Source organism: Jaculus jaculus, chromosome 3, assembly GCF_020740685.1.
Source record: "Jaculus jaculus isolate mJacJac1 chromosome 3, mJacJac1.mat.Y.cur, whole genome shotgun sequence".
Lineage (NCBI taxonomy): Eukaryota > Metazoa > Chordata > Mammalia > Rodentia > Dipodidae > Jaculus > Jaculus jaculus.
In genome coordinates, this window is record NC_059104.1 from 159,458,320 (window position 1) to 159,477,611 (window position 19,292).

General features: G+C 35.6%; 1 protein-coding gene across 20 annotated transcripts in view; it reads left to right on the top strand.

Annotated features, from left to right (window-relative positions):
- Positions 1–19,292, top strand: part of Dlg2 (discs large MAGUK scaffold protein 2) — a 1,944,997-nt gene that overhangs the window by 1,394,346 nt on the left and 531,359 nt on the right. The gene's annotated exons all lie outside the window — the stretch shown is intronic.

Genomic DNA, 19,292 nt, shown 5'->3' on the forward strand with positions numbered 1-19,292 from the left:
TTTTCTTTAAGATCTATTAATTTCTAATACTAAATGTGATTGAAAAAATAATCATGCCACCTTTCCTGGAAGGCTGTAGCAAGGGTATCTAGGATCTTAGGTTCAAGAGTCAAGTAAGGCTGACTTTTAAAGTATAATTTACTAGGGGGGGGGGTCACCTTCATAGAACGATCCCCTCATTATTAAATGATTAAATGGTGATTGCAATGATATCTGTACCATGCCTTCACAAGAATTAAGCATTTAACAAGGAGTTTTCACACAGAGTCTGGTGATTATGAACATAGAATCCTGGCTCTTCTCCTTACTTGCTATTAGATTTGGGAGAAATGTTTCAACTCTGATGGTCTTAGTTTTTACACTTAAAAATACACAAATAAAGATAGCACTTGATCTTAGTGACATAAGGATTGAATAAATCAATTTGCATATTGAGAATAAATCCTGATACAAAATGACCACCCTAAAAATAGAAGCAGTATATGCATTCTATTTGAAGTATTATTTACTAAATATAATACCAGTTGTTTGGCAATGTGATGGAGATACTAAGAGATCCCTCATGAACTAAAATTCCAGTGATGAAGAAACTCCATTCTACCCATATACTAAAATCATATGAGCAAGGTGCTTTTTAAGGTCAAACAAGATAAGCATGCATATTCTTCCAATTAAATTTTCTATATATAAATAATATGTAGCTATTTCTACAATCCAATTAACAGCAATTATTCACTATAGCCTTAAGCAAATGATAATTTAGCCTTCAGGAAAATACTGCCGTTCTTTTGTTGGCTTCCTGCTCTCTGAGTCACTGGATGACACAGCTGAACGGGAGAGGGCTTACAGCTAGAGGAAACTGATGACCAAAATTTGTTCATTCTGTCAGGAAGACATTCCCTTGGCCTTTATTTTAGTTCTAGGGCCCACTTTAACTGGTTTAATTCAGGCTGAAATACTCTCTTCTTTGAGCTTGGTACAGGGAAGGAACTGTTTTGGAACATGGAGAAAGAAATGAAAAGTGAGCATTAATCATCGAGGTATCCAGGCAATAACCAAATGAATGGATACAGTACATGGGAAATGGTCTCCCCGGCCCAGCAACACCAAGAAATTCTTGGACTAACTAGACATCCTAAAAGCTGTCTCCTGCCAGTACCTGTAGGATCTGGAGACTGCTGAGTCAGTCATACACTTTGCATATAGGTCCCATGGAGATTTGTCTTCCTATATAAAGCCTATGGATTTACAAAAAAAGGTGTTCCAACCATTGTTTCAATCACAAATGCCTCTCACAGTGCCTTAAACTCAGGAAGTTTAGAACAAAAATAGCCTAAATATGACTAAATTAGACTCTGCACTGTCTGATGAGATATTGCTTTCTACACTTCACTTAGCGCTTTATAATTCTTTATTTTGGAATTATGGTTTCCTTGACAGAAATCTGTCAATACTTGTATTGCGGAAACTAATGCACTGTGGAAGATGAAGATGAATCAGATGTATCTCTTTCTTCAAAAAGTTGTAATAAGAAAGATAGATGTAAAACGTCAACTGATTTTAATGCAAAGCAAAATGATGATTACTATGTACTTGGTACAGAGATAGATAACAGTGATTGATAAAGAAAAGAGAAGTAGTTTAAGATCACTTCTGTGCAAACATGAGGATCTGAGGGAATGTAAGACCACCAGAGTCTCAGTCTCCAGAACCCAAATAAACAGTTATGGGTTGCAGTGCAATGTCTGTAACCCAGTCCTGCAAAAGAGAGACCAGGGAAATGCCCAGGCTTATGAAAAAACAGCAACTTCAGTGAAAATAATAATGGATACAAGAGTGATGTAGTAGAACACCATGCATTCTTATTCTGCTACCTGCCATAGGTGAGGGTGTGGGGTGCTATTGCAAGGCCACATACATGTGTGTACACCACACACACACACACACACACACACCACATATGCACATGCATACGTACATATGCCACATAAAGAAAGAAAGAGAGAGAGAGAAAGATAAAGGAAGGAACAGAAAGAAAGAAAGAAAAAGAGAGAGAGAGAAAGGGAAAGAAAGAAAACAAAAAAGAAAGGAGAGGTACTTATTTCTCTTAAGGAAACTATATAATCTGAAGGGAAAAATCCCTCTCATGTAAGGTGGGGAAATGATATGAATGAGTGTAAAATATTGATAAGGATGAGTCAATTAGATAATATGCCAAAGGAAACTAAAATTCTGTGAGCAACTACCACCTAAACAACCTTTGACTTTAAACTAAAGTAATAGGGTAGCCAAGTAAGGTATGGAAGAAAGCATTCCAGGTGGAATGAAAGTACCACGGCTTAAGAGTGAAAAGTTGTTGATACCATCTACTAGTTTAATGGTGAAACAAAGAATGCCATGAAGTGATATGGCTAATGAAAGTATGGTCCAGATAATGCCAAGCTTTGTAAGCTATATTTAAAGATTTGTGATTATTTTATAAATGCAAAGCAAAGGTATTTGACTGTTAATCCTAGCAAGCTAATGTACTGACGTTCTCATAACCCTATATCTTGTCAGATGTTGGGATTTGAAGGAATAACTGAGTAATTGGCTTTTTCAAATATACTAATAATCTTCAGTGCAAAATTATGAATATGACTATTTTGCCCAGATGTAAACATCTAGTGATTTGATTTCATAGACATTCTACAGTTTGGGAATTGTTTTTGGTTTTATACAAGACAGAAAGTAAACAGATATTGCTTCCTTTTCTGCAGATAACTAATTAAGGGGTCCTTTGAAACAGTGTTTTGTGGCAGAATTTCCTGATTTCCAATTCTATACCCTGTGCCTAGTCTATTGAACAGATTGCTAGTTCTGAGATAGTGTGGTTGCATGTGAATTTGCCTTTGCAGAAGTTCTTATCTTCCCAGGATCCAATGGTGTAATTTGCTAGGAGATTTATAATCATGAATCTCAGTAATGAAAATTTGGGAAATAAGCAATTCTGACTCAAAATGTCTTTATGTAACAACATAGAAAAATGTCCATCATCTCATGGCTAGAGATTTTATCATTGAAAGCACCTGGAGTGTCTGTGTTTTGGGTAGTCAACTGAGAAAAAAAAAAATAGGTAATCATATGTAGAAAGAAACCATTAGGCAAATCTACTTAGTCTTAGTCAAGCAACCAAAAATTAAAGGAAGAAAATAGTAAGAAGGTAGATTTTGTTCCAGTGAAATAGCTTGATAATGAAAGGCTTTCTAGTGACTTTCCCAAGAGCATTCTAAGGCAAAACTTCTAAGGAGCTATGTAATTGAACAATTGTCAAGCCATTAGTCTGTGAAATAGTCCAAGGAAACTTAAAGCTCTAAAAGAAGTTGGATGTTTCATTTTCAATTTTAATTTTTATTACATAAAAATTATATAAGCTCATTTTCATGTGACTCTATAATGTATTTTAGGCATATTGCTCTCCCACCTACCATTTTACCCTCCTGTATCAGTTACTTTCTTATTGCTGTGACCAAATGCTGAAAAGAAGCAAATGAAAGAAAGAATGACTGATTTCAGATTACAGTTCACACTTACAGTCTATCAGTGCAGGGAGAACGTAGTCAGCCAATAAATACTATGTGGCTTTCAGCCTTCAAGCTCGAGTTCAGCAAGAAGATAAGGCACAGAAGAAGCACTGCACACACTGCAGCCGGAAGACAACTCTTCTGGGAAACCTGTTCTTGTTTAGTCTTGAGAATGTCTTGCTGGAATGGAGGTCACTCTGAGTATAATCATTCTGTTAGTATTAGTGTAGGGTTTTTTTTGTTTTTTTTTTTCTGTTTAAACCAGCTAACTAATTAAAAGCATATAGTTTTACAACTGTGTTCGTGACACACTATGATTGTTCTGACATGATCTTATGAAGTGAATAAAAGCAAATTATGAAAGCCAAGAGCAGAAAGGGATGGTGACGGAAACATGAAGCAACTGGTCACACTGAGCCCATATTTGGGAAGTAGAGAGATGAATTCTCCTGTTCAGTTAGCTTTCTCCCTTGTATGCAGTCCAGGATACCCAGCCCATACAATGGCACACCCACATTTTATGCATGTCTTACCCCTCAAATACCCTATCAAGAAAAAAATCCCTGTTGTACATTCCCAGAGATTTGTTTCCATGGTAATTCTAAATCCCATCAAGTTAACAATTAAGCAATCTACTTCTTGTTAATCAGCCCTTCCATTAGACACTTTGTTTCCTTAAACTAACTTTTTCATGGTATATACATAGAATTTTTCATCTATATAAAATCTGGTACCCACAACTGAGAGATCATATGAGGATACTACCTTTACCAGTAGAACTAAATTTACTTAATATGAGTATCTCCAGTTGTATGCATTTTATTTATGATTGAAAAAATCATACACAACACTTTCTTTACCCATTCCTCTGTTGATAAACAAGTTTGGTTCTATAACAGGGATATTGTGAATAGATCTGAAATAAACATTGATGTGCAAATATCTCTCTGATATGTTGATTTAGAGGTCTTCAGGCAGAAACCCTACAGTGGTATAGCTGAGCGATATTGTGGATCTATTTTCAGTTCTTTGGAGTAATCTCTACATTCATGGTTTTTGTTAGGTTCTTGTGGTGTATAAGACTTAATTGGAAAATTGGAAATGTCAAACCATCAATTTTACTGACATCAGAACATAGATTTGCTGATGGGTTTATTTTAGCCAATTTACTTATTAACAAAACTTCAGTGATTAAGCCCATCTAGTAACAAATTTCAATAATTTTCTACCACTTCTTTTATAAATGTTTTCAAATACAATCTTATATTTTCTTTACAAGGAACATTTTTGCAGCTATTGAACTTTGTACCAGTGCAAGCTTTAAATGCAGTAAAATGTGTGAGCCCCCGTTGTTTACAAAAAATAAGAGTAACTAACATCCCAACTGATGAGCATTTATGATGTACATTAGGTAATCATTAAAGAAGCCACATGTACTAGGAAAACTACTGGACATTTTTAAGTAGCAACAGAACCTAGAACAAGTTTGTGAACATCTTTGTGCCTCACTTTCCTCATCTGAAAAATGAATAAATTTAAGAACCTAAGATTATTTTTAAGATAAAGTCCTTATAAGTTCTTACAAAATGTTTATAGTATTTTGTTATTACCATAATTGTCTGAAGATCAAATAAATAAAAACATCAATGAACTCATCTCAGGTCTTAAGGTCCCCCAATGGATTTTATATACTTTAATCTTCTAGACCTTGGTGGTAATATTTTGGTAACTGAATATTAATTTTTTAATATTCATCCATTTAAAATGGCACCAATTTCTATTTTGTTTCTTCATGCATACATACACATTATATGTATTGGTATTATTATGTGTATAACATGTATATGCATATATATGTATATATGTTTAATACAACCATATAGTCTTTCTAGCTCTGTATGACTTTATTTGTATCCAGACATGATTATGATTGTTCCATGAATCTATGTTATATAAAAACATGCAAATATGTTTAAATGAATGTATTTGTCCTTTCTTGTTAAGCATACTTAATATGTAATAATAATCCCAAACATGGTATAAACTAACATGATGTATCCTTAAAACCATATACATATGCCAGTTCTAAATGGTTCTCCCTTGGTCATACTTGGTCTCTTCTATTTTCTCTGCTCTCTTCCAGCCATAGGTTTTGATTTTGGCCTTCTCTTTTTTTATTTTCCTATTCACATATTTCCTGAACCAAGAAAACTAGATTGTGTATTATTTCTTAAACACATATCTTGCCCTTCTTAACACCAAGATTTTGTTCACTGTATTAGTCAGGGTTCTTTAGAGGATAGAACCAACAGAATGAATCACATTAAAAAGGGAATGTATTGGATTAGTTTATGGCAGTCCAACAATAACAATTTATAAGCTAGAGAGTCAAAGACCTTGGTGTGTGCTCAGTCAACATGGGTGGATGCTTCAGCTGTCCCAATCCAGCACTGAAGGCCTAATCCCTATTAGAAAGGTGAGGAAACTTGGTTCCAGTATTGATGAAGAATAGCCAAACAGGATAGATATATGTACAAGTGAATGCACTCACCAGCAAGGCACACATCAGCCAGGTGGGAGGAAAGGACCCTTTCCTCTCAGAGCTTTCTTACCTAAAGCCCACCATGAGGAGGGCCACCCACTCTGAGGGGAGGTTTCCTCTGGAGGAAGTACATTGTAAATTACTCTTTTCTTTCTCTTATATCTGTCCATTTTCATGTTATTGGCCATTCCAGCAACTGAAAGAGAATGGAAAGGTTAGGTTCATAATCATGTTTTTTTTTTAACCTGTTCTTCCTTCTCTGTCTGCCCCTACTTGTTTTTATCTCTGATACCAACACTGCCAAAGTCAACTATCCCAGCAATGATGTAATAACTTATCTGAAATTGTTAGGAATTATCCAGTTGTCAAATTAATTATTCTCTTATGCTGTGATTTTGAATGTGCACATAGTACATGTTCCATGAACACTGAATGAATTAAGATTTTAATTGAAAATGAAATGCCATAGTATGGACACTACCCTTACTAAAATTCTTCTTCCTTCCCTCTCTGTAAGTTGCTCTGCTCACAGTCCTACTTAACAATCTAGACTCACTTAATTTGGAATATCTAGGTAAAAATGTTTAGATTTCTCAAGAATTCATTTGTGTATGACCAGTTTACAATACCAATGGTAGAAACTTAGCACAAACCTTATATAGTGATTTGATTACTGGCACTCAATTATTTATTGCATGAAGGAATACCATGCATTCTTCCTATTTCTTTTCAGGGGGTAAATTAGACAGTGCATTTGTCTTTCCATTCCTATGCAAGTGTGTCTCTGCATGCAAGGCACAGTTTAATTTTCCAGGCCCACATTCTGGGCTCTGAGTTCCAAGTAGTAGGTGGACCTGTTTTCCACGGAGGGCCATTCTGAACAATGATTTGACTCTTAGGAAACACAATGGCAAATTTAACTTTGGCAGGTGGTCTTAAAACATTGTATTTTCCTTTTAATGCTAATTTTTTCAATACATTTGAATTACCAAAATTACTCTTTTTATTATATAAGGGAATCTGCTTAAGTACAAACTTTTATTGGAATAAAATATACAGAATAAGAATGAAAATGTCAAACTATGTATTAAGCTGTAGAACAATTTCTTCTCAGAAATAAAGTGTAGCTAAATAGCCACTTTCTGTGCAAACAAAAATCAATTTTTTTCCTGGTTGAATAAATAAAAACACTTTTGATGAGTTAGCCTTGTTTTCTGTCACTTACCCCCTGAATTTCTTGTATGTTGTTAATTTTTGGATACAAGATACGTACTTTTGAACTGTTGGTTTTCTGTGAGCTAACATTTGATCTGTTGTCATAATGATGTCTATAAACAAGTTCTCTCCTGAGAACTTGTAGCAAATAATTTGTGCATAAAAAAATAAATTTTAACTATTGCAACTGTAACCATCACTTTTCTGTACATTTTGACATTATGAAAAAGCAAATCATTTGATCATTTGCCCCACAGAGCTAAGATATTCATCATTTTTTTTCTTTGTTTACTAACATACTATTTAAAGCTAATCCATCATTTTGCAGGATCTGGGATCAACAGATTCTTGAACACAATTTAAAGATAAAATTTTTTCAGCAATGAAAATACCAATTTTTTAAATGTACAGCATTAGACATTTCTCTGTATGGTTTATTAAAATTCTACTTTTTTCTAAAACACAGCCGGTTCTGTGAATAGTTGTGAATAGTTACAAAGATGAATGCTTTCCCTCAGCATGTTTTAATGTTTTAAAGGAAAATGTATTTCCATAGTAAGCACTAAAACTTTAAATTTCTTCAATTTTTAGTCTGAAACAAAGCAGTTTGGTCAAAACAATTTAGTATTTGGAGTCAGGACCTGAGTTTATTTTTATTTTTTACATACTGTATTTATTTACATGAGAGAGAAAGAGAGTGAGCAAGAGAGGCAGAGAAGGAAGGAAGGAAGGAAGGAAGGAAGGAAGGAAGGAAGGAAGGAAGGAAGGAAGGAAGGAAGGAAAGAAAGGGAAGGGAAGGGAAGGAGGGAGGAAAGCAGGGGAGGGGAGGGCAGGCAAGGGGAGGGCATGGGCACACCAGAGACTGTTGCCACTGCCAACAAATTCTACACTCATTTGCCACTTTGTGTGTCTAGTTTTACATTAGTACTGGGAAATCAGACCAGGCCTATCAGGCTTTGCAAGCAAGTGCCTTCATCCACTGACCCATCTCTCCAGCCACAGAACTTGCTTTAAATTCTTGATTTACATAACTGTTGAGAGTGTTGAATAAAGATATCTATGGCCATGTATAAATGCCCATAAAAACATCTTCTTTACCATGTTTGCAGTTTTTAAAATTGTATAGAGAAATGTTCCATTCATTCAACAAATATTTCATTCCAAGGGCATTTACTATTTCAAACAGTTCTGAATAGCTTAAATCAAATAAATAAAAATAAATAAAACAAATTTGTTTCTTCTACCAAGTTCTTTCCTAAAACACCAGTTTTCACCTGGACTGAAATAATGCAGCTGTCCTTTGCTATCAAGCTGGCTTCAGGGTGAATTCATCACAGTCCCTAGCTAATACTGCCTACTTTCTGGACTCACCAACTAACATACATTGAATTATTGTTCTGTGGAACTATGAGATCCAATAGAATTAAAACCTACAATGTTTTTTATTCATAGACTGTGAGGCCTAATGCTGTTGCCACTCAAAAGCTATGTACCTCCTAGACGTTTCTGTGAACATAGTTCAATAATGTCCTATACATTTTCTTTAGTTTAGTAATATCCCATCTAAATAATAGAACACTGAATTGATCCTATAAATTCCCTTATGTGGTTGTAAACACAGGCTGTAGTGAGAGAAATCTGAGCATGAGCTCCATGCTGTTCTGTTAATACAGTATAGAATTGTATTAGGTTTATTTTTAAGATTTTTGTTGATTTGTATTAAGAAAATAGACATTTAAATACTTCATGTGTGCTGTTGGCCATCAGATCTATTGTACTCTATAATATCTCATTTATAAATATACATCCACTTCTTTTTTAAACATGTATTCATTTATTTATTTGCAAGGAGAGAAATTGATAAAAACCTAAATATCTTGACAGAATTTATGACTATCTAATAAGCATTGAAACAAAAGTAGATGACACTGAACTGGTGACAGAGAATAACTTTAGTTAATCATCATTCACACATAATTTCCTAGTGGGAGAGAGGATAGCTAAAAAGCTATGCCAAAGAAGAACAAGAGGGTTTTTATAAAAATAGCTCAATGGTCTGAGGAGTCCAGACTCAATCAGAAGTTCAGAATAATATAACTTCACCCACAGAACCTTTCTTAAAAGGGTCCTATATCATAATTCTTATTTAAGTTGTTCTGGGTATAAGTGTGATTATGAATTAAAAATGAAAAACATATTTATTTATAATGTAATAGCAAAAGAAATCATGGGAAAATACTTTAAATGATAAAGGATTCAATAAGATGGCTATGTGTAAAATTGATATATATAAATCAATAACAAATATATGTACACATATAGAAAGATGCTAGAAATTAAGGAACATCACAGGAGAAAATTTGTTATTTGTAATATCAACAAAAATGATAAACTTAAAGATAGGCTTTTGATAAAGATGCAATGTATGTAAAAGTTTAACTATGTAAAAGTAATTCTAATGTGTCACTAAGGATTTTATAAAAATGGTTACTTCCCAGGCATGGCAGCACATGTCTTTAATCCCAGCACATTAGAGGCAGGGGTAAGAAGAAAGCTTTGAGTTTGAGGACAACCTGTGACTATAGAGATCAGCCTGGACTAGAGTGAAACCCCACCTTGAAAAAAGAAGCAAAAAAAAAAAAAAAAAACCCACAAAGGACACCATAATTTATCTCTGGAAAAAAATACATTAAAAACTTTCAGTTTTTATTTTTATATTAAAATTTTGCATTCTCTCTCTCCTAGTGTGTCTTTCTCGCACTCTAATAAATAAATAAAAATAAAATATTTAAAATAAAAGGGTTAGAGAGATAGCTTAGTGATTCAGGTATTTGCCTGCAAAGCCAACGGACCCAGGTTCTATTCCCCAGGACCCACATAAGCCAAATGCACAAGGTGATGCATGCATCTGGAGTTCATTTGCAATGGCTAGAAGCCCTAGTGAGCCCATTCTCTTCCTCTCTCTCTCTCTCTCTCTCTCTCTCCCTCCCTCCCTCCCTCTCTCTCTCTCTCCTGCCTCTTTCTCTCTCATAAAGAAATAAAAAGTAAAATGTAAAAAATTAAGCAAAAATATTTTTAAAGGGCTGGAGAGATGGGTTAGTGGTTAAGGTGCTTGCCTACAAAGCGAAAGGACCGAGGTTCAATTCCCCAGGACCCAAGTAAGCCAGATGCACAAGGGGGCGCACACATCTGGAGTTTGTTTGCAGTGGCTGGAAGCCCATTATCAATCTATCTCTCTCTTTCTCTCTCTCAATCTGCTTCTTTCTCTCCTCTCAAATAAATAAATAGTTAAAAAAATAATAATGAATAAGAATATCCAGGAAAATTTACTAAAGTAACAACATTGAAAGATACCTAAAATATTTAAATAGAAGATAAAATAAAATTTAATAGTAGACAAAGCACTAAAATAAAGAAATATAATTAATGTATAAAATTATCACTTTTAATTATAAAAAGTTAGACAATAAGTAAGACATATTAGGAAGACAATACTTATCTTATGAAAGATAGGTGGATCCATAATTCTTCTCCTACTTTCCAAAAAGTTGCTCAATTTTTGCATTGAAAGTATAAAAGCATACAACTCAGAGCAAAAGGTCAGTAAAAAGACTATATGAAAATGGGAAAGTTTGTTTATTAAAAGATACCATTAACAGTAACAAAGAGAGCCATAGAGTGCAGAAACTAATCTCAGTAAATGTCATACATCTATATAATGTTAATCATGTAACAAGAGAATGACACAGTAAAGGCTCAAAGTATCATTTTTCATCAACCATATTGCTCATAAGACTTGTGACAGTACCTTATGTTCATAGGTCTTGTGAAAGACACTGACAGACAGTCAAGAAGCTGATCGAGTTTAAACTGCTCTATCACTGAATTACAATGTTAAAGTATCTTTTATTTCTTCAATGTAAGTTCTGCTTCTAGGAACTTCTTACAAATGTACCTGCTGTATGTTAAATGAAAATTTCACAAATATTTCTAGGAGAAAAAAAAACAACGATGAAAACAGAATGGCTACAAGTATTTCAATATATCTATATAATTCCATTAAGATTTAAAAGCTGAGGGGCTGCCAGACATGGTGGTGCACGCCTTTAATCCCAGCATTCCAAAGGCAGAGGTAAGAGGATTGCTGTGAGTTCAAGGCCACCCTGAGAATACAGACTGAATTCCAGGTCAACATGAGCTACAGTGAGACCCTACCTCCAAAAAAAAAAAAAAAAAAAAGCTGAGGGGTTAAAATTGATGCACTGAAGTTGTTAAATCACCTACGGTTAACTATGTGGACAATACACATGATGTTTCATCATTTATGTATAAGAAAAGCACATAGTAATATAAACAACATGTGTATGTATAGTATATACCTCAAAAATTAATTATCAATAGTGATTGCCACCAAGGGAGTTATATGGCAACAAAACATATTTTTGTGTGTTTTCTTTATATCTTTTGGATTTTCTACTGCATGCAAATAGCATTTATTCTTAAATAATCCAAACTAGCTTTAAAAGAAGTCATATAAAGTATCAAATGGGAAAATGTAAGTATACTCCATGAAAAATAGACTTGAAAATAGTAGACTTAAATAATTTCCTTAATCATAGACATAAAAATAATAGACTTAGCTGGGCGTGGTGGCACATGCCTTTAATCCCAGCACTTGGGAGGCAGAGGTAGGAGGATCACCATGAGTTCGAGGCCACCCTGAGACTACAGAGTTAATTCCAGGTCAGCCTGGACCAGAGTGAGACCCTACCTCGAAAAAAAAAAAATTAATAATAATAATAATAATAGACTTAAAAAATAGGCTCAAAACACCTCCACCAAGGCTCAGAGAATTTTGTGAAAGAGGACAAATTTAAGAGCTCCAGTATGGAGGGAATATCCTGAGACAACCCCCACCCATAATGACAGACTGATGCTCTCACAACTCATAACTCACAACTCCATGGTGAATATCAGCAGTCCCACTGAGGAAGGCCCTCAGTGGATTGGGGTCATGGAAGAGGGTAATGATGCTACCAACACATGATGTGTTCATACAAAGTTTCTAATTAATAAAAAAAAGAAAGAAGAAAGAAGAAAGGAAGGAAGGAAAGAGAGCAAACAAAGAAAGAATAATAGACTTGACAATAAAATAGAATTTATGGTAAAATTTTTAAATTTGGTCCTTTTCTGCTAATAAAAGTAAAAACTAATCAGTGATGGATAGGAAGTAAATTAGTACCAACATTTTAAAAACTAAAACAATGGGGCTGGAGAGATGGCTTAGCAGTTAACGTGCTTGCCTGCAAAGCCTAAGGACCCAGGTATGATTATCCAGGTTCCACATAAGCCAGATGCACATGATGGTACATACTCCTGGAGTTCTTTGCAATGGTTATAGGCCCTGGTACTCCCATTTTCATTCTCTCTCTCCCCCTGCTTCAAATAAATAAATAAATAAAATGTATTTTAACAACTAAAACAATTTTTTAAAGAAGAGAAATAGGAAAAGTACCACCTGATATGTGTATTATTTGTCTAGCATGAGAAATGTATTCAGCTCAGTGCATTCAACATTTCAAATAGTGACTACTACGGTGGGTCAGGCAATGTGCTATGGACAGAGAATATAAAATGGAGTCTTCCCTCTCTTTTGGTGCCCATGATGTCATTATAGGTCTCTCATAGTACAATCCTTCAGTGAGAGCTACCTTATAATATTTTAACACTTATATAAGTTTGTTGTATAATCAACCTAAACCACACACTTAACAAAGGTTGATCCAACTGTTATTTTTCTCTGCCATCAAACCTAAGTCTTCTCTCATAAAAAGTAATTACATTTGGGAGGGGCTGGAAAGATGGCTTAGCAGTTATGATGCTTGCCTGAAAAGCAAAAGGACCCAGGTTTGATTCTCCAGGTCCCACATAAGTCAGATGAACATGGTGATGCTTGCATCTGGAATTTGTTTGCAGTTGCTAGAGACCCTGGGAGACCCATTCTCTCTCTTCCTCCCCCCCCTTCCTTTCTCTGTGTCTAATAAATAAATAACTCTTTTAAAAAAGAAATTACATTGTTCATCTATTTTGTCTTCAGAAATTTCAACTAATTTTTTGTTTGATATGCTTTTCTTCCCTAAGTTTTTACACTTTGATTTTGTGATGATTTAAAGTGCTGGGTGGAAAGATGCTTTAGGAAAAGAGATGTTAGAAAAACAAGCTCCTTATTTACACATGTATTTGTCCCATGCTTATATGCAAACTAAAACTGGCATTTCTCTTATTTAATTAAAAGGAAGCTAGTTCTTAGAAGTTCACATGAATGTTAACTAATAGCAGATGATCTTTAATGTCTCCTGTCTCATAGGATCCCTCAGAGCACTAAGTAGTGTAGCAGCAGATTTCTTTGCTTGCTCCTTACTGTTTATCACATGTTAGATGGCTTCAGCCAGACCAATAGTGATCAGCTCCTGATGGCTCTATTAGATCCAACCTCATTATGGTTATACTTGGGATGAGTTCTTAGAAACCAAATATGACAGTTGAGCTTTTTATAGTCCACTCAAAGGTTGATGGAATTGAAGTGCTCCCTTTCAAATTTCTCCTTCAGTACTCTGAAATTAGTCTCTACTCATTTTCAGAAAGTACCAGGACCTCTGCAGTAAGGAATCGTGCTTAGTTGCTTCTCTCATTAACTTAGGATAGTTGTTCATTACTATAATTTTTTTAAAATTTTTTTCTTTCTTGCCATCTTTTTAAAGATTTAGTTTTAATTATTTATTTATGAGAGAGAGAGAGAGGGTAAGTAAGAATGGGTATGGCAGGGCCTCCAGCCACTGCAAACGAACTCCAGCCACATGTGCCACCATGTGCATCTGGCTTATGTGGGACCTGGAGAATCAAACCTGGGTCCTTAGGCTTCGCAGGCATGTGCCTTAACTGCTAAGCCATCTCTCCAGCCCCATTACTGTAACTTGTAAAACTTTAAACTAGAATTTTCTCTTGAAACTTTCTTTTAAAAACTTTATAAACAGCCACGTGTGGTGGTGCATGCCTTTAATCCCAGCACTCAGGAGGCAGAGGTAGGAGGGTTGCCATGAGTTCGAGGCCACCCTCAGACTACATAGTGAATTCCAGGTCAGCCTGGGCTAGAGGGAGACCCTAACTTGAAAAACCAAAAATCAAAAACTTTAAAAACAAAAATTTCTGTAGATTTTAGTGAGAACTCGGGATATTTTCTCTGGAATAAGCCATAATTGTTAAAAATAGTACCTTGGAAAAATAAAGTGTAGTCCTTGATTGTGACGAGCTATATTCCTGCTATTTATATTTTCTTAACATTAAAATATCAGTGATGGGTTTAGATAGATACCAAATAGGACATTTCTTCCATAAGACCATTAACAAGAACAATTTATTACTTCTGGCTTATCTGTTCTATCTTGATGTTCACATCCTGGCAACATCACTTCATTTTCATGAAGGATATAAACAACTTATTAAAGAAGAAGCTATTTTTCTTTTACAGGAATATGCTCTCAAGATTTCTCTGTGAAACTACAGAGGTAAACAAGGTTAGAAAGAGAGACTAGAGAAGTTTTCAAACATTGTATTGAGAATTTTAATGCATGAAAATACTATAATTTCATCATCATTCCCTCCCCTTGCCCTCAATAGCCCTCCACCCCCATTTCACTGCATTCCTTCCCCTTTCCATAGAATCCTCTTTTGTTTTAATGTCTCATTCTTTGTTTTTACCTCTTACCTCACCTAGATCAAATGCTGATGGGCTCAATATTGTGCCAATCTTGGTAGACACCTCCACTGTGAGGTCATGAATACATCAGTCCCTTCACATCCAGAGGATAGGGTTGTACGAAAGTACTGCTCCCCACCTTCTGGCTCATACATTACTTCTGCCTTCTTTCCCACAAAGTTCCCTGAGCCTTACAGGGTGTGATAGAGATGTCACACTGAACTTCCAAGAGCTTCTGGTCTTCAGCACTCTGACCAGTTTTGAGACTCCCCAGTATGCATGGCCATCGCTGAAAGTGAACTTCTCTGGTGAGCTATGAGGGCAGCCCGAATATTTTCTCTCTCACCTCCTCTGCAGTGCTGCCAGCACCCTGGCATGTGTGACAGAGATTTCTCATCCTAAAGCCCCCTATTACTGGCATCTCCTTATTTCACTGTCTTTGTTATTTCCTAGACAGTTTCATTGGGTCATAAATAAGTTATGGTGCTGGACGTGTCTGGAGTTCGTTTGCAGAGGCTGGAAGCCCTGGCGCGCCCATTCTCTCTCTCTCCCTCTCTCTGTGTCTGTCGCTCTCAAATAAATAAATAAAAATTTAAAAAAAAAAAAAAGTTATGGTGCTGGAGCCTAAGTCACTCTGTGCCTTGGGAGAATATATGCTCTATGCCAACATTCTCGCTAGTATTCTTCTAGGCCAAACCTCGGCTCCCAATATTATGTCAGTGAAGTAGGATATAAAGGCTGTGCCCCACCCGTACAGCTTTGTTGCACTGTATTATAAACCACAATAGCAACCTCTCCAGGTCTCATACTTTTCAACACACTAGCCTGCTGCCTTTATTTCCTCTCTCTAGGCCTCTTAGCACAAGCATACTTTCATATGTACATGCAATTCACTCATCAAATCAGCCTTCATTTTCCTCTGGAAGTAAAATGTTAAGTTTAAAAGCTGGAAAATAAATCTAGTTTTAACTTCCTGATTTCACTTTTTTCTCTTCTCTAATCCCTTGCTTCTATCTTGATTTGTTTCAACTATGGTCAGGAGAGTGCTTAACCACAGAAACTTACCTTGCAGGCGCCAGGTGAGTCACCAGCCAGCCTACAGTAAAAAGTCATCCAAATGCCCTTAGGAAGAGTTAGAAATACAAGGCTTGTTAATGCTAACCTTGCCTTTGAAAAAAGTATGCACTATCCCATGGGCCATTGAAAACAGTTCTGTGGAGTCAGCTAAACCTAGGTTCAAATTTTGGCTTCCTACTTGCTAGTAACTCAGGTGAATGCTTTAAACACTTTTTAGCCTTAGTTCCTTTTGTAAGATAGAAATAATAGAGGAAAAGGCCATTCGAATGATGAACTTCTACTTTTTTGCTGGTGATGCTGCAAGGCTGGAAAGTTCTGTCTTTTCTACTGATACTCAACTGTTTCCCATACAAGGACCTTTGTTAGATTTGTTTCTAAGATTATGAACACTGGTTCAAAAAGTTTGATACTTTTCATGGTTTCTTTTTTATTTATTTTTTATTTTTATTTTTATTTATTTATTTATTTATTTTTAATTTTTTTATTTATTTATTTGAGAGCGACAGACACAGAGAGAAAGACAGGTAGAGGGAGAGAGAGAGAATGGGCGCGCCAGGGCTTCTAGCCACTGCAAACGAACTCCAGACGCGTGCGCCCCCTTGTGCATCTGGCTAACGTGGGACCTGGGGAACCGAGCCTCGAACCGGGGTCCTTAGGCTTCACAGGCAAGCGCTTAACTGCTACGCCATCTCTCCAGCCCATGGTTTCTTTTTTAAAATAAACCTTAACTAGAGTTAAAAATATAAGGTTTAGCCAGGCGTGGTGGCACACACCTTTAATCCCAGCACTCGGGAGGCAGAGGTAGGAGGATCACCATGAGTTTGAGGCCACCCTGAGACTACATAGCTAATTCCAGGTCAGCCGTGACCAGAGTGAGACCCTACCTCGAAAAACCAAATTTTACACACACACACACACACACACACACACACACACACACACACACAAACACACATATATATAAACTTGCCTTTGCAAAAAAGTATACACGATCAACGGGCAATTAAAACACAGACTGCTAGCTAAGTATAGGTTCAAATTTTGGTTTCCTTCTTGCTAATAACTCGGGTGAAGTCTTTAAATATTATTTAGCCTCAGTTCCTTCTTTCATAAGAGAAATAATAGAAACTACAATATTTATTGGCTTATCAAAATTAAATGACTCATTGCTCAATGTATATCTTGATTACTTATTACTAAGCAGTGTAATTGTAATGATGTGGGCCTTTGCATATGAAGCTAGGAAAGAGTCACTAGTCTAAATCCTTAAGAAAAATGTTCAAGATAAACTATTTAATACTAAGTTTAGGAAGTTTTCTCTTCTTCCTTCTCTAATCTTTTTTCCTTTACTGGGAATTTTTATAGATTCTAGATCATGCTAGGTATGTACTCTACCATACGGAAGCATGATGCTTAACTTTCAGTAGACATTCTATAATGTTTATGCTTAGGAAACAGATCACTAGATATTCTAGTTTTTACTCTCACTGTTCAAAGTCATAGATAATGTTTGTTGGTATTTAAAGAAAAGTAGTAATAAAATAAAAACAAAATGTTAATTGGTCTACTGCTTACATCTAGTAGGTACTTTAATTCCCCAAATAATTTAACTTCAAAGGTGAAGTCACCTCCTCAAACACAGTTTGCTTCCTTCCACAGCAAGATCCCCTTTGGTGAATCCTGAATTGAAGCAAGCAGTTTATTTATTGCTTCCTGGGGGATTCCATTAACATTTTGGCCACTACATTTGAAAACGTGTTTGTCCAATAAACTATCTTTAGCTTAGATTAATTTTTCAAAAGTATGTTGGACAGCCTACTTCCTACCACACACATCCCCCCGCAAAAAAAAAAAATAGTGTTCCTAATGTCATTTTTTTCCTTAAATTAGTTTCTTTGATTTTTTTTTTAATTTTATGAACCATTCTTTCAATGAAGATCATTTCAATATTAAAATATACTTCTCTTGCTCAGAAGTCAGAAGAGAAGCAAAATGGTTTCTGCTTTGATAATATTTCTTGGTTTCCTGTAGAGAAGAGAATGAATCAGAGGTGCTCCCTCTTCTATTAGCAGTGGGGTCCTTTGGTTTGGCTGGCCCAGTGGGGCTTTCATTTCTATCCAGTAGAGACTGTTATTTTTCAAACTTGGGTACAACAATCCTTCCTGTATTTCTGCTATCCTAGTGCATTTTACAGGAGTGAACGTCCAAGAGGCTAAGTGTTGTTGAGTTACAGTATGTTTTATTATGTTGTTCTCTCTCCAATGTGATCATGATCAGATACATTGTACTATTACTGGATGGGGGGCAGTTGCTCACTATTAGGTTGTACTGTTTTGACTTTTGTGGTTTGGGATCAAACAAGAGATTAGCCTGGAAATTTTCTAATAAGATTTGTCTGATAGTAATGCTCTTTTCTGACAAAAAAAAAAAAAAATTACACATACGCTAAACATACACACCATAAAAAAAAACTTGAAATAATATTTTCCACCTGAAATATTTCCATTCAATATTGATTTTGTTTATTTGTATATACAGTACAAATAACATTGAAATAAGAGTGATACCCCATACAATAGGTTTCAAAAACTGTAACCTAAGTATTTAATTTATTTTCCTTATTGGACTGTGGTTCAGTGATACAGAGATCACCTAGCCTGCATTAGGCCCAGGTTTCTATCCCCAGTAACACACACACACACACACACACACACACACATACACACACACACACACACACACACACACACAAAAAAAAAAAAAAAAAAATTACTCCCCTTAATTGATGTTACCAATTTTTTTCACAAAGTACCTGGATTTCTTTCAAGACTAGAATTCCACCTACTGCTAACAGGCATATCAGAGAGGAAAGTCTACTCATCAGTTTCAAAGGACCAACTTGCTGGCAGTTCTGAGGCATGCAGTTCTTTTGAGACCTACTATTACTGTCTTTCTTTTGAGACTTTGCAGCCAGTCTCTTGCTTTGTCAATAATAGGTAGAATCATGAACTTTGAGAGTGCAAAGACATATATAACAGGTTACAATTAAAATTTTCTTTCTCGGCATGATAGGTGGGGACTAGCACATGCCTCGTTGTCAGACTAGGTTCTGTTACTTGATATGATTGTTATCTATAGA